This window comes from Sinocyclocheilus grahami, unplaced genomic scaffold (assembly GCF_001515645.1).
Source record: "Sinocyclocheilus grahami isolate Dianchi unplaced genomic scaffold, SAMN03320097.WGS_v1.1 scaffold1025.1, whole genome shotgun sequence".
Taxonomy (NCBI): Eukaryota; Metazoa; Chordata; class Actinopteri; order Cypriniformes; family Cyprinidae; genus Sinocyclocheilus; species Sinocyclocheilus grahami.
Window position 1 is genome coordinate 214 of NW_015506204.1, and position 12,997 is coordinate 13,210.

Consider the following 12,997-nt stretch of genomic DNA (forward strand, 5'->3'; position numbering starts at 1 on the left):
CTCAGCAACCAGCACGGATCGGCTCTAGGCATGATGAAGCAGATATCGTCCTCTTTTGGAAGACCAAACAAAGTAGTTTTGCTTTCACAACGAAGCACACAGCGTCTTTACGACATGGCAGCAGAAACAACAAAACTACAGCGAGAATAAAAGTTACGCCTTCTTTCTTTGCGTGAACATTTGGGCAGCGTTATGCAAATCTTCCCACATAGTGACGTAGATATGTGTAACACTCCAAAGAGAAAGGAAAAATTGAAATCGCATCATATGACCCCTTTAAATGAAAATTGCTTTGGCAACATTGCTTTGACAGTTAACTGAAATAAGTTTAAGTATTAATATTAATAAAACTGAAATAAAAATTAATTAAAGCTATATAGAAATATTAAAATAAAAACAAAGAAAGAAAGAAAGAAAGAAAGAAAGAAAGAAAGAAAATATATACATATATACTAACTAAATTGAAAATGAAAAAAGAAATGAAAATAATAAAAATGAAAATTCTGTCATAATTTACTCACCCTCTCACCCTCATTGTTACCAGCTTTTTTCAAAATATCATCTTTTATGTTCTGCAGAAAAATGAAATGCATACAGGTTTGGAACAACATGAGAATGAGAAAATATTGACAAAAATGTTTAATAAATAATATTTAGCTATTTAAAAATAAATAAATTCAACATATTAATAAATACTACAATAGTGTATAAATAACAGTGTATATAGTGTGTAAATAATACTAATGTAAAATAACACTTCTATCAAGCTGAGTCAAACCCAAAATCACTGTAAGATGAACAAAAATGGACATTAAAAATAGTTAATTCATTACAATGAGCTACAAGCTTTTGAAAGTAAGGGAAAATGGAAATTGATAAACAAGAAAATAATCAAATTATTCCCAGGCTTTTATGACAGTAATTATAGCCCTTCTAGCTTATTCAGGTGAAAGCCCATCCATGCAAAGCAGTGGGCCCAAATATTCAGTCTACAGCGTGAGTGTCTGCCAACAACAGCGGGCATCATCAGGTCTGATGGCATCATGGTGGCAGAGAGACTCTCTCTAGGGGGCCGAAAGGACAGCTGCCAGGATTCATTCTGCCCCATTACTCCCACATAATTAGATCCCCCCTAACAATCTCAGCCGCTGACATTGCGCTGGTTTAGCCATCTGTGACAACACCTTACCTGCACTCATTCCTGACTAAATTCCTCTACTTCCTCTAGTTCAGCAGCATCTGGTCACTGATAAAGGACATTTGGAGAGTCGTGGAACTCAGCTTCACCTGAACACAAAGTAGAAAGTTATAATGAAAAAAAACATTATAAAATTAATGTGACAAAACTGGTCCCTATTCATCTTTACTGCGTGACAAAGAGCAGCTTAGACATTATGCTAAATATCTCCTTTTTTGATCTACAGAAGTCATATGTTGTTTGGAATGACATGAGGGTGAATAAATGATAGATCTGTCATTTTGGGGATTTTTTGGGAAGTTGAGATAACACATTTTTTAAAATGAATGGGATTCTCTGCTTGATGTCTGCCTTGGCCTTGGTTTCAGAGCCCTTCTGTGTGAAACACCTCTACAAATGGCACTGCCACTTAAAAGGCCGTGGGTAGGGATTTCAGAAAACAGAGGCTACATTTGGATTGCTGACTATGTTATGAGTCATTTGAACATGTTTGTGAATGCATGTTTTAATCAAATATGAGTGTCGCCAAAATAGCCAAACTTTAATGAAGCCCACTGTAAACACTGGCACTGCAGGAGTATTCATTGTTGGGCTTGCGGTGCGAACGGATGCTAATAAGGAAAGAGATCAAAGCGAGGATGTTATGTGAGTTCCCACAAGACTTTGTGGCCCATATTGCTGTTTAGCTCCAGGCTTCCACCTGCCTCTCTTCTTCTCTTTAAAATCACCCAGCACACTATACAGGCTCTCTTTGCCATGGACACAATTTCATTCCTATTATTCCCTTTGTGACCAAAGCGTATAGCTACCAAAGACACATTTAAAAGAGTGTTGCACAGGATGGAAAGAGCTGTACTGACAAATCTGTGGTGCTGGTTATGATATTACTGCTTATTGCTAAATATAACTTGACTGGTCTTCAAATTTCATTTTGTTTTGATTTAATGATATTTAAATAGCCTAAGCTTGTCTGATGCTATTTTTAAAGGAATAGCTCTTTTCAAAATGAATATGCTGTCATTATTTTCTTACCACCACTATCCTTACCACCTAACACAAAAGGATAGTTTTTAAAGAATTGTCATGCAGTTGTTTTCCATAACCCAAGAGAAAAAGGGGGAGAAAAGAATAAAGAAACACTTCATAAAAATGTCATATGATTTCTATGCTACAGTCCGGTACTTTGAAGTACAATTTATCAACCAGTCACACTTCATCCATGAAATACAGATAGGTTAGGATTCATAGTATAGGTATGATTCCCATAGAATGCAAAAAAAATGTATGCCTTTAATGCAATTAATTTTGTTTTAAATAAAAGTGACTGCCAAAAGCATAAATGTAAATAAGACGGTAAAATGCATTCATGAATCAGGAGTGAAACTGTGCACACTGTAAAAAATGAGTGTAATTTTAACATAAAAAATATTGCAAAAACGCTACAGAAAAAAAAACTGTTAATAGGTTAACCGTAAGTTTCCCTACAGGGAAAAACTGTAAAAGGTCTAATCAGACATTTAATGTAATTTTACAGGAAAATGCTGATAATTGTACAATTTTTAAAAAGTAAAAAAAGAACAAATCAACATGTAATTTACAGTAAAAAAACTGTAAACTGATATTTCCAGAATTCCCTGCGTGACACTCCACATTTGAAAGTATTTTGTTTAAATTATCATGTTTCTTAATAGTTTTGTCATGTTTGTTAATTGTTATGCACATGTGGGTTTATGATACATCTTCTGTTGTTTAATGAATGTTTATTGGATTATTTAAGTGTCATGTGTGTTACTGTCACGCCCTTGGGCTGCCCCTGTGTTCTGTGTCTTGTGTTTTGCTCCCCATGTGCTCCCCATGACCCAGTTTCTCCCGTGTTCTCACGGGAGAACTTTTCTCCCAGTTTCTTCATTGTTTCCAGGTGTTCACCATTTAGTGCCTGAATTTAAGCCCTGTGTGTTCCTGAGTCCTGCATCCAGTCTTAATCGTCGATTCCGTGTGCTACGTGTATGTTTCCCTGGTATTATTGATGCCATTAAAGTCTATGATTGTTCTGGATTGTCCCATGTCTCCTCACTCCGACACAGTAGGCACACTGTGACAGTTACCCTGATGGTGTTTAGTGTTTGTGTGAATGACTCTGTGCACCTTCTATATATTAGTATATACTTCAGCTTGTGGAAAGGCTACTTGTGATGAACTGATTCTTCATATTGCTGTCTCTTTTACCACCTGTATTATTATGGTGGTTGTCAGTTTATGTTAAAGATACAAAACAGATTTTAGTAGCAGTGTGCATTGTTGAATTTACTAGTTTACACTCAAATTTTCTTGTTTGCAAATTACAGTTTTATACTGTCAAATGTACAGTTTGTTCTGTAAATGTTTATACAGTTTTTCTGTTCAGTTCTGTACAGTTTTTCAACCACAGCTGCCAAAATTATTTTGTAAAAACTACAGATTTTTTTACAGAGCAGTTACAAATATGAATATTTCTGATTTACATGATAAATTAACCTTTAACACATTTGTCAAAGCAAAGAACAAAGTATTTTTCAAGACATTAAACTCTATAAACATCTAGGTAATGATTGTGTAGTAGTAGTAAAACTGGAATTGCTAAATCGACTCAAATAGAATATGCTAACATGGTAATGCAGTGTTGAACTAAATTAAATCATCATCAATACATCCAAAACATGCCTGTATGCAAGTTTTACATAAAAGAACAAGAACTTACAGACAATACAGGTAAGCTCAAACCAGCAGCAGATCGGAATGAGCCCATAAAAATTAACATTGATCTCACTTCCTTTTTTACTTGGGTCTGAATTAAATTACTTCCTGACAGAGCAATTTGCAACTAGGGGGAGCTAAATCACACATGCAACAACTATACCAACCCTGCGTCCCAATATTCATACTATCCATTCTAAATAATATGTGAGATTAGAATAAGTGTGTCCAAAAGCATGTTGAAAAGAGTATGCCAAAAGTCCCCAGATGGTCTACTATGTCAGGTAGATTTTTGAAGTGTGGATCCACATACACTCCAATTGCTAATATTGCCCACAATCCATTGCGCTTTGGCAAAGGATTAAGTGTTAAAAAAGAAACTACAAACATGGCGGATGTGCGCTACGACGGTTAAGGATGGTGCATTCAAGTCCTCCTGGGAAGTTCGTATTTATGAGTTGACAAGTCGTCATTACGATGTCAGGGGTGTTCAAGTCACTTCGGTCAGAACAAGATGGTAATTTAACTTTTATACATAAATTTTTTTTACACTCTACATCTACAAAATGATCAATAAAGAATGTGCATAATTGTGTTTTTGCTTTTTCTGATTTTATTCAATTTATGAAGGTGATGTTAACTGAATCATTATATATTCTATGGTAGTTATACAATAATATAATATTTTGTATATGTAACTTGTATAGTTTTATTGTACAAAAAAATCTGATAAAGACACTTCAAACTGTTCCATATTTTCAGTGACCAATGACTTTCAGGATTGATTATTTACTGTGTGTGTGTGTGTGGTCATTTTTTTACATATTTGACATATGAACTGTCAGTGTATGGAAAACAGCAGTGTGAAGATTATTGTATTTCATGGGGGGGAAACATATTGGTCATTTGTTTTTAACATGAGGTGAATAAATAATGCCAGAAAATTATTTTTGAGTAAACTATTCACCCTAGCTAATCTAAAGAACAACATAACTATTTTTTTGTAGAATCAAACACCCCTTTCAAAAGCAACATCAGGATCTTGTTTTCTTCTTTGACAACTGTGATCTCAAATTTGTGATTGCAAAGTATTTTGACCTTTTTACCTTTAAGAAACAACTGACAAACATTCGTATTTACAAGACAACAGCTTGCACTCGAGTTAAAGAGTCAGCACTTTTCTTCAGTGAGCAAAACACATTCAAAAATAAATTCACATAAAATATGGAGCGCGGATAAAAGTCAGCTCCTATAATTGGAAACATGAGGGCAAGTACAAGGCGATAATAGTGATAATGAACAACTCTAAACTTTCCTCATTTGTGAGCAATATAACTTGAAGCAGTTTTCCTTTGGAATAAGTGTTATTTTAGCACTTGTTTCTATTTTCATCTAAATGAAAGCTCCTTAAAAAGTTAGTGGATCTCTATAGACAGCACCTTCCGAAACTATCTGAACAGAATCATCTGAGAAGTATCCAGAGGGAAGAAGATGATGGGGTGTATTAATAGGACTTGGGCTGTGCTACAGGACTGTCAGGACTGAGCTGATCATCAGCATATCATCTTTCTAAACCTCCCTGAATGGAGCAGGCAACTATAGAACTCCCCAAGTAAAGTTTTACTGCTGGAAATGGACAATATTGGCAATATTTTCCACAGAACTGTGTTTCTCTTTCCATTTGTAGAAAGAATTATCTTGAGAACTGAGCATTAAAATGAGACTTGGGCCTTTTTTTTTTTTTTTACAAACAACTTTTCTGATGCGCGTAAACTTCTGAAAATGTAAGAATTTTCTAAAGATGAAATGCAAAATGTGGAAACCAGAAGGGACCGCAGCTGCTGCTACTCCATAAACATCGGAATTGAAAGGACCCCAGGACAACCTCCAAGTCTCAGAGTTTATCAAAAAGTTTAACTGAGAGGATTGCTTTCCCAGATCTGCCATAGCTGGTTTAACTTCTGCATCTATTTAAACTAATTTTGGTTGTGCAACCAATAGCAAACAAACATTTGCTTGAGGAGAGAGTAGGATTGCCAGTGGCTGAATAGTCCATGCTATTCAATGATTTTGTTCAATGAAACCTGTCTAGCTGTGTTTCTTCAACTCCAACTGTACTGTTTATCTTTGCATGTAAAACAGGCTATAAAACAGACTTGCTAATAAGATATCGTCTTACATTAGGGAATATAGCCTTATTAGCAGTCAAGAGAAGCGGTGCATGTCATTACTGACACCATGATTGAGCTCAACAACAGACACTGTCTGGACACATGGAATATCATTGAGTTTTTGTTCAAAGCTGTTTATGGCACAGGAAGTCGCCCTGCGGCATACTGACATGTCATGGCTTGCTTAAGGGCGCCATGGAGACTGGGCATCTCACAAATTGTCCTATTTGTGGAGAACACCATCAAGTCCAACTGATTTCAAACAGGCTTCTGAGGCAGCATAATGGTCTAATGATCTACAACAAAATAGACAGAGCAAATAAAACCAAGCAAATATCTAAACACGAAAATACTAATGTGGGTTATGCGCAGCAAACTTCCACAAACCTCAGGTTGCATCACTTCCGGTTCTTGTGTTTTGATATCTAAATTTTTCTTCTGACTAATGAATGAGCCCTTTATTGTCACTGATCACAGGTACCAGCGAAAATTAACTAACATTTGAATATTAGAATTGAACGGCAACAATAAAAAGAACTAGATAGGTTAGCTAATTACCTTAAAAGCCCATAGATATCGCCGTCAGTTCTACTGCTGTTAACACTTTCTCTGGCATTATGTTCATGCAATGTTCAGCGTAAAGCTTAGTTTAGCTGCAACTTTCAGATGCCATTTTTTTGTCTTTCAGCTCAAATGTCACGCAAACGCACACACAGGATAGTGAGATATCATAGGCAGTGAAGGATACATCAATGCTGCCTTCAAAAACCGATCAAATAAAGGTATCTCAGCAGACAGGATGTGACATAATCATCTGATTCGGACATGCCTTGTTTTCCTACTTCCTCCATATGCTGCCTGCAGAATTAAAAATAGTAGGATTAAAATGAACTCAAATTCAAAGAAATGTGTATAACTGTAATAAAAAAAAAAAAGTTCTGAAAAAGTTTGAAAGTTCTGAAGCTTTTTAAAGGTTTATAAACCATATGCACAGATTTACATTTAAAATACAGTATTATTTCACAATGTTTAGGTATTCAGCACATATTCCTGGATTCGAGAATGTAAAGCTTGAGGCCAGTATGCAGTGGTTTGATTTACTCCAAGAACAACAGTCCTTGCCTGCTTAATTAAAATTGATCACAGTTACTATTAGTGTGCAAAAGATGGACAACACAGGGCAATTTTGCCTCCTGACTTGGAAGCCTAGAAAGCCATGCCATGAGACTTACAGATCCGATCTGCTTCACTCCCTGCACACTAATGAACATTTTAATCAGTGCATGCTTATTAAAACGTATTTCACCTCCAATCCCTCGTGTTTCACATGGACATCTACTAACAGCAAGTATAGGTAAACAAGGACATTTTCCCCCCAAGGTGTACAGACAGACTAGTCAATCAGAGCCTCTGAACCCTCACACACAGACATGTTTTGTAACATAAAACAGACATTAACCATCAGTGTTGGATGGAAAAAGATTAAACCATGACAACTGAGATCCAAAGAAAGGCCAGCTAATTTTCTGATGATGCTTCCCAATGCCTAAAAATAAGATGTGATGTTACAAATCATCACCCGTGCATTGTTCAGTGTAAGCCTCTAAAGTCTTAGGCCTGTGTGTGCTGTGGTGTGAGGGCAAAATTGCTCTCTATTCGCACTGCAGAATAAATCACACTGCTTTTATTAGCAGCTCCGCCACACTGGTTTCAAATAGGCACAGTTTTATGAACATTATTACTGGGAGATCATGTGAGGCTTCACAGCATAAAGAAAGACCTGCCTGAAATTCAACACATTTAAACCAGAAAACAGGTCTGTCGGTTAACTGGGCATGTAATTTATCCAAAGTGAAAACAATCAGAGAGAAGTTCTTATAAGGGTGACTATAAAGTAAAATGACCACCATTTTGTTGGATATGCAGAGATTTAAAGTTTAAAGGCATCAAGAAAGCGGAAATATTCAGGGGGGTGTGATAATTGCAGCTGAGGTCATTTGTTCAGTAGTTAGTAGAGCCGTATAATGGGTTTTCTCATCCCATTATTAAGGTTTGTCTGGCTCACGAGGCTGTTAACGATCTGAAAATAATGTTGAAATCATGTGGCAACAGCTTACCATCGTCACCCGTCACCGACAGACTGTGTTACACTCCCAAAGGGACACTAGACGCGCAGAGAAAAGTACTATTCATGTAAATAGCACTGACTGAAGTAATTACTTTGTCCCCTTGTGAAGGTGGTAACAGGTCAGAACAGATACAAATGGTCATTTCTAAACACTATTCATAGAGATAATGAAGGAAACAATTTGAATGCTTCTGCTGTTGTGTGCTGAGAAACAAACTGCTCTTCCAATTAGTTCCTCAGCATGAAACGGTTAAGCACACAATGAAATCTCACGCAGGTAATAAAAACATATTTATTTAGCATATGTACATCTGTTAATATATTCTATTTTAAAATGAAATTCATTCCTGTGATGGCAAAGCTGAATTTTCAGCATCATTACTCCACTCTTCAGTGTCATACACTCTTAAAAATAAAGGTTCTTTCTTAAAGCTCGTCAACGAACATTTTTTGTCATACTTTTTGTTAACGAAAGTAACACTACCGTGCAGCAGAATTGGAGAGGACCTCCTGTGAGACAACATCTCTAAGGTGCTATGAATGAACCATATGACTAGTATGTAAAACTTCACACATATACACTACTGTTCAAAAGTTTGAGGTTGGTAAAAAATTTTCCTTCAGAAATCATTCTAAGGCTGATGATACACGGGGCAACTTTTTGAGAAATGTTTCCGGCCGGGCAACTTTGGCTAATGTTGCCGTCAACAGGCAACCAGGTGAGACACAGAGCCCACGACAGATCTAAAGTATCCATATAGAAATGTGTTACCCATTCTCAATGGGAAAGTGCATAAGCAACATTGCTCAAAAAAAGTTGCCCGGCAAATTGCTCAAAAAGTTGTCCAGTGTATCATCAGCCTAATATGATGATACACTTTCTGATATGATGATACACTTTCTGATACTAATGAAAGTGAATGGCAGACAAACATCAACAACCCGATCTTCCTTCCTGGTATTGTAGAACTTTTAGAGTTTTCTCACCGGTGAATGACACATGATGTAGCCAGCCCAACGGTTCCCAATTCCAGTCCTCGCGCATGTATTTTGCATGTCTCGCTTAGTTAAAGCCGCACTATGTTGCTTTTTCTGTGTTCAAAATTTGCAAAATGTATATAATGAGCGAGTACATCATAAATTCATCTTCCAAACCGCGTTTTTGTCTTATTCCGAATCACTACAGTACACTTATAATAAGTACTTATATTTGGACCATTGTAGCCTGGTCGGGACGTCACCGCTGCGGAGTAACACATACCTGCATGAATCGTCATAGACATAAACTTAGAGAAGTAACTCCGGTTGGAATGTTCTTCCGCGGTATGTGTGCAGTTCTCTTTATTAACGGCTAGAACGCCAAAAGTTACATTGTGCTGCCTTAACACACCCCATTCAGATAACCAGCTCGTTAGAAGAGAGCTATGTGCATGAACTGTGTTCCGATCGATATGATCCCTACACAGTGTTCATTGCTCCCTAATCCCTGAGCGATTACAGGGAGGGTGGGACATTGCTTTCAGTGCTATCAGGCTAAAGTTAGCATTTTCCAAGATCTCCTACTGCACCTTTAAATGTATCTATTGTAACAGTGAAGACATTTATAATGTTGGAAAAGATTTCTATTTACTAAATTAATTAATAAATGTATTAAATGCTGAACTTTTATTCATCCTGAAATAATCCTGAAAATGTTTTCTACGGAAGTTCCAAGCGGCCATGCCTTATTTTTTTCCCCCTTCTTGTTTTCTCGTCATAACGACTTATTTTCTCGTTATATCGACATAACGAGAGTTGTTTTCTCGTTATAACGACTTAATTTTCTCGTTATATCGACATAAAAAAGTTGTTCTCTAAGTTACAAAACTGCTCCAAAAGGTGGCACTATTGGCCTGAATATAACTGATGGGGTGTTGTAGGCTATACTGTATGTCCACTTTACTGTACGCGTTTGGGATAGAATATGAACGACCTCGTGATCGCTATAATTTGTACAGTATTGTTCATTAGGCTACTGACATTTAATTCATTCATAAATGTTAAATGCTTGAATCAATATGACTATTTTGTGTATTAAGTTCTTGCTAGATGCATGAGTTTCACCAACGCGTTCTGTGTCATAAAATAATAACTGCTTATTAAAACCAAGGTTGACGTCACTGTATTCTGTTTGCACCTATATCTTTATTTGTGCTTCTTTGAGGTACATTATTGTTAGTTAATAAGCGGGGATGTTCTGTTTACAGTAGGACGGGCTTCAACGACGTAGGCTGTTTGTAATGTGCCTCTTTTCCTTATTATTAATCTTTCGAGAAGAAAAAATAATAATATTGCATGGCCCGTAGTTTTCAGCTGTTTTAACAATAAGAAATGTTTCTTAAGCGGCAAATCAGCATATCAGAACAATTTCTGAAGATCATGTGACACTGAAGACTGGAGTAATGATGCTGAAAATTCAGCTTTACATCAAAGGAATAAATTATATTAAATTTGTAATAATATTTTGCAATATTACTATTTTCTCTGTATTCTTGATTAAACAAATGCAGACTTGGTGAGCAGAAGAGGTTTTTTTTCTTTTCCAAAAGCATGAAAACATTGTAATGTTTGCAAACTTTTGGAAAAATACAGATACTGTATAACAATATTTCCTATAGTTCTTATATTGCTTAAATACCATTAATCAGATGGATTTGTGGCCCAAGATGCTGAGATAGGCTACAGCCACCACGACCCTACAGAGGATAAGTGGTTTGGAGAGTGAATAGTTGGATGGATGAACTTACAAGATAGCACTTTGACTTGCTTTGATTTTGTTTCTCTTCTTGCTGCTGTTCAGCTTAAAAAATACCTTTCCATTATCTTTGTTTGTCATTTTGCATCATCATTATACCTGTGCTAAAACTATGAAATTGAGAAACTAATGAAAGTGTCTTTTTTTTGTTACAGGATCCTGTGTACTCAGCCTCAACCATTCAGCAGAAGTGGGAACTCCTTGACCCACCAGTGGCAGTTTCCACATGATGAATAAAATGGTTCTTCAGGGAACCAGAAATGGTTCTTCTATGGCATCGCCTTGAAACCCCCCTTTTCGTTCTTCCTGCCACCTTTTTTAGAAGAGTGTATGATCCTTTAGAAATTTAATATGAATATCTAATATACTGATATGCTGCTCAAGAAACAGTATTATTATTATTAATATTTAAAACAGTTGTGCTGCTTAATACTTTTGTTGATTTTTTTTCAGCATTTGATAGAAAGTGAATAGAAAGTTTAAAGCATTTATTTGCAACATTATAAATGTCTCTATTGCTATTGCTATCAATTTAATGGGTCCTTGCTGCATAAAATAATTTACTTAAATCTTACTGACCCTTAATACTATACAAGAAACATCTCATGAATGCACTGGGACGCATCCTCAGTGATGTACCCTGGGGTCATTGGGTGTTTCGGGTCTCGCAACATCATACACCCTCGCCCAGGCGACCCAGCCGGGGTTGATCAAGCCCCGACTTGCGTCCCAGTAACAGCCCAGTAGCGGCCTTCTCTGCAGCTTCGCTCGCAGCTTGAATGGCCCTCTTCTTGGCCACCCCTGTAATGCCCAAACGACTGAGGACTTTGCAAAGTGAACGTCCTGCAAAGCCTCTACAGCCGACTTCTATAGGCTCATAGAAGGTTCTCCAGCCTCTCTCCCTACACTTCTCCACCAGTTCCTGGTACTTAGCGCGTTTCCTTTCATTTGCTTCCTCAATACGCTCTTCCCAGGGAACCGTAAGTTCCAGCATGATTAGCTGTTTTGAAACCTCGGAGGTAACTATCATGTCTGGGCGGAGACTTGTTGTTACAATGTGCTGAGGGAACCTCAGCTGTTTTCCCAGGTCAACCTGCAGCTGCCAATCCGAGGCTTTATGAAGGAGGCCTGTTGTTAATTGTGGGCACACCCGATGTTTCTCTCCAGCTTTAATAAAGTGGACTGCCTTCTTCGGAGCATGATGGTACTTGCTGGTGCTAATGGCTGAGGCTAAGCTCTCAGCAATTGCCTTAAGCACCTGGTCATGGTGCCACCGATAGCGCCCATCAGCCAGAGCCTTTGGGCAGAGCCAGAGCCTGCTGAGGAGATGTTCTAGAGAGCCTCTTCCAGAGCAAAGAAGGCAGAAGGGTGTCTCACTCTTCCCCCAGACATGGAGGTTCGCTGCAAGCCCGCTCTGCCTGTCGCCATGGTGCCCACCAGAGTCTTTTGTCTCAGGCGTGACTCTGCCACCTCCACTGCTTTCCCAGCCTTCCATTTCCTTCCTGTCCTCACCTCGATGCCGGCTGCTGACACCTTACAGTCCCTGGAGTCCCTATACTGTAGGGCTTCTCTGGTGCGTACCACCTTAAATTCTTCTGTAAGACCACTGAAGTCCAACTGCAAGATGTTACTTGTCCCATACAGTGCAGCGCTGGTAAGACTGCGTGGAAGACCCAGCCACTTCCGAAGAAAGCCACTTCTCTACCCAGCCTAATCTTTCCAAGGCATAGCTGAAGATGATGGTAGTCATTGTTTGGAGTCGACTGTCAGTATCTCCTTTGGCTGTGGCTTGGATAATGTTGGACACATCCTTATCAAACTGCAGCCACTCACTCCGATTGCTGGCTGGGGGCCATTTAATCCGCTGCTGAACTACTCTGCTGGGATTTGGAGGCTCTGGTGCGTGGAGGGACTGGGCTCTGTGTGTTGCCTCCTGGCCGGGCTCCTCCTGCGTCTCACCAGGTTCAAGACCT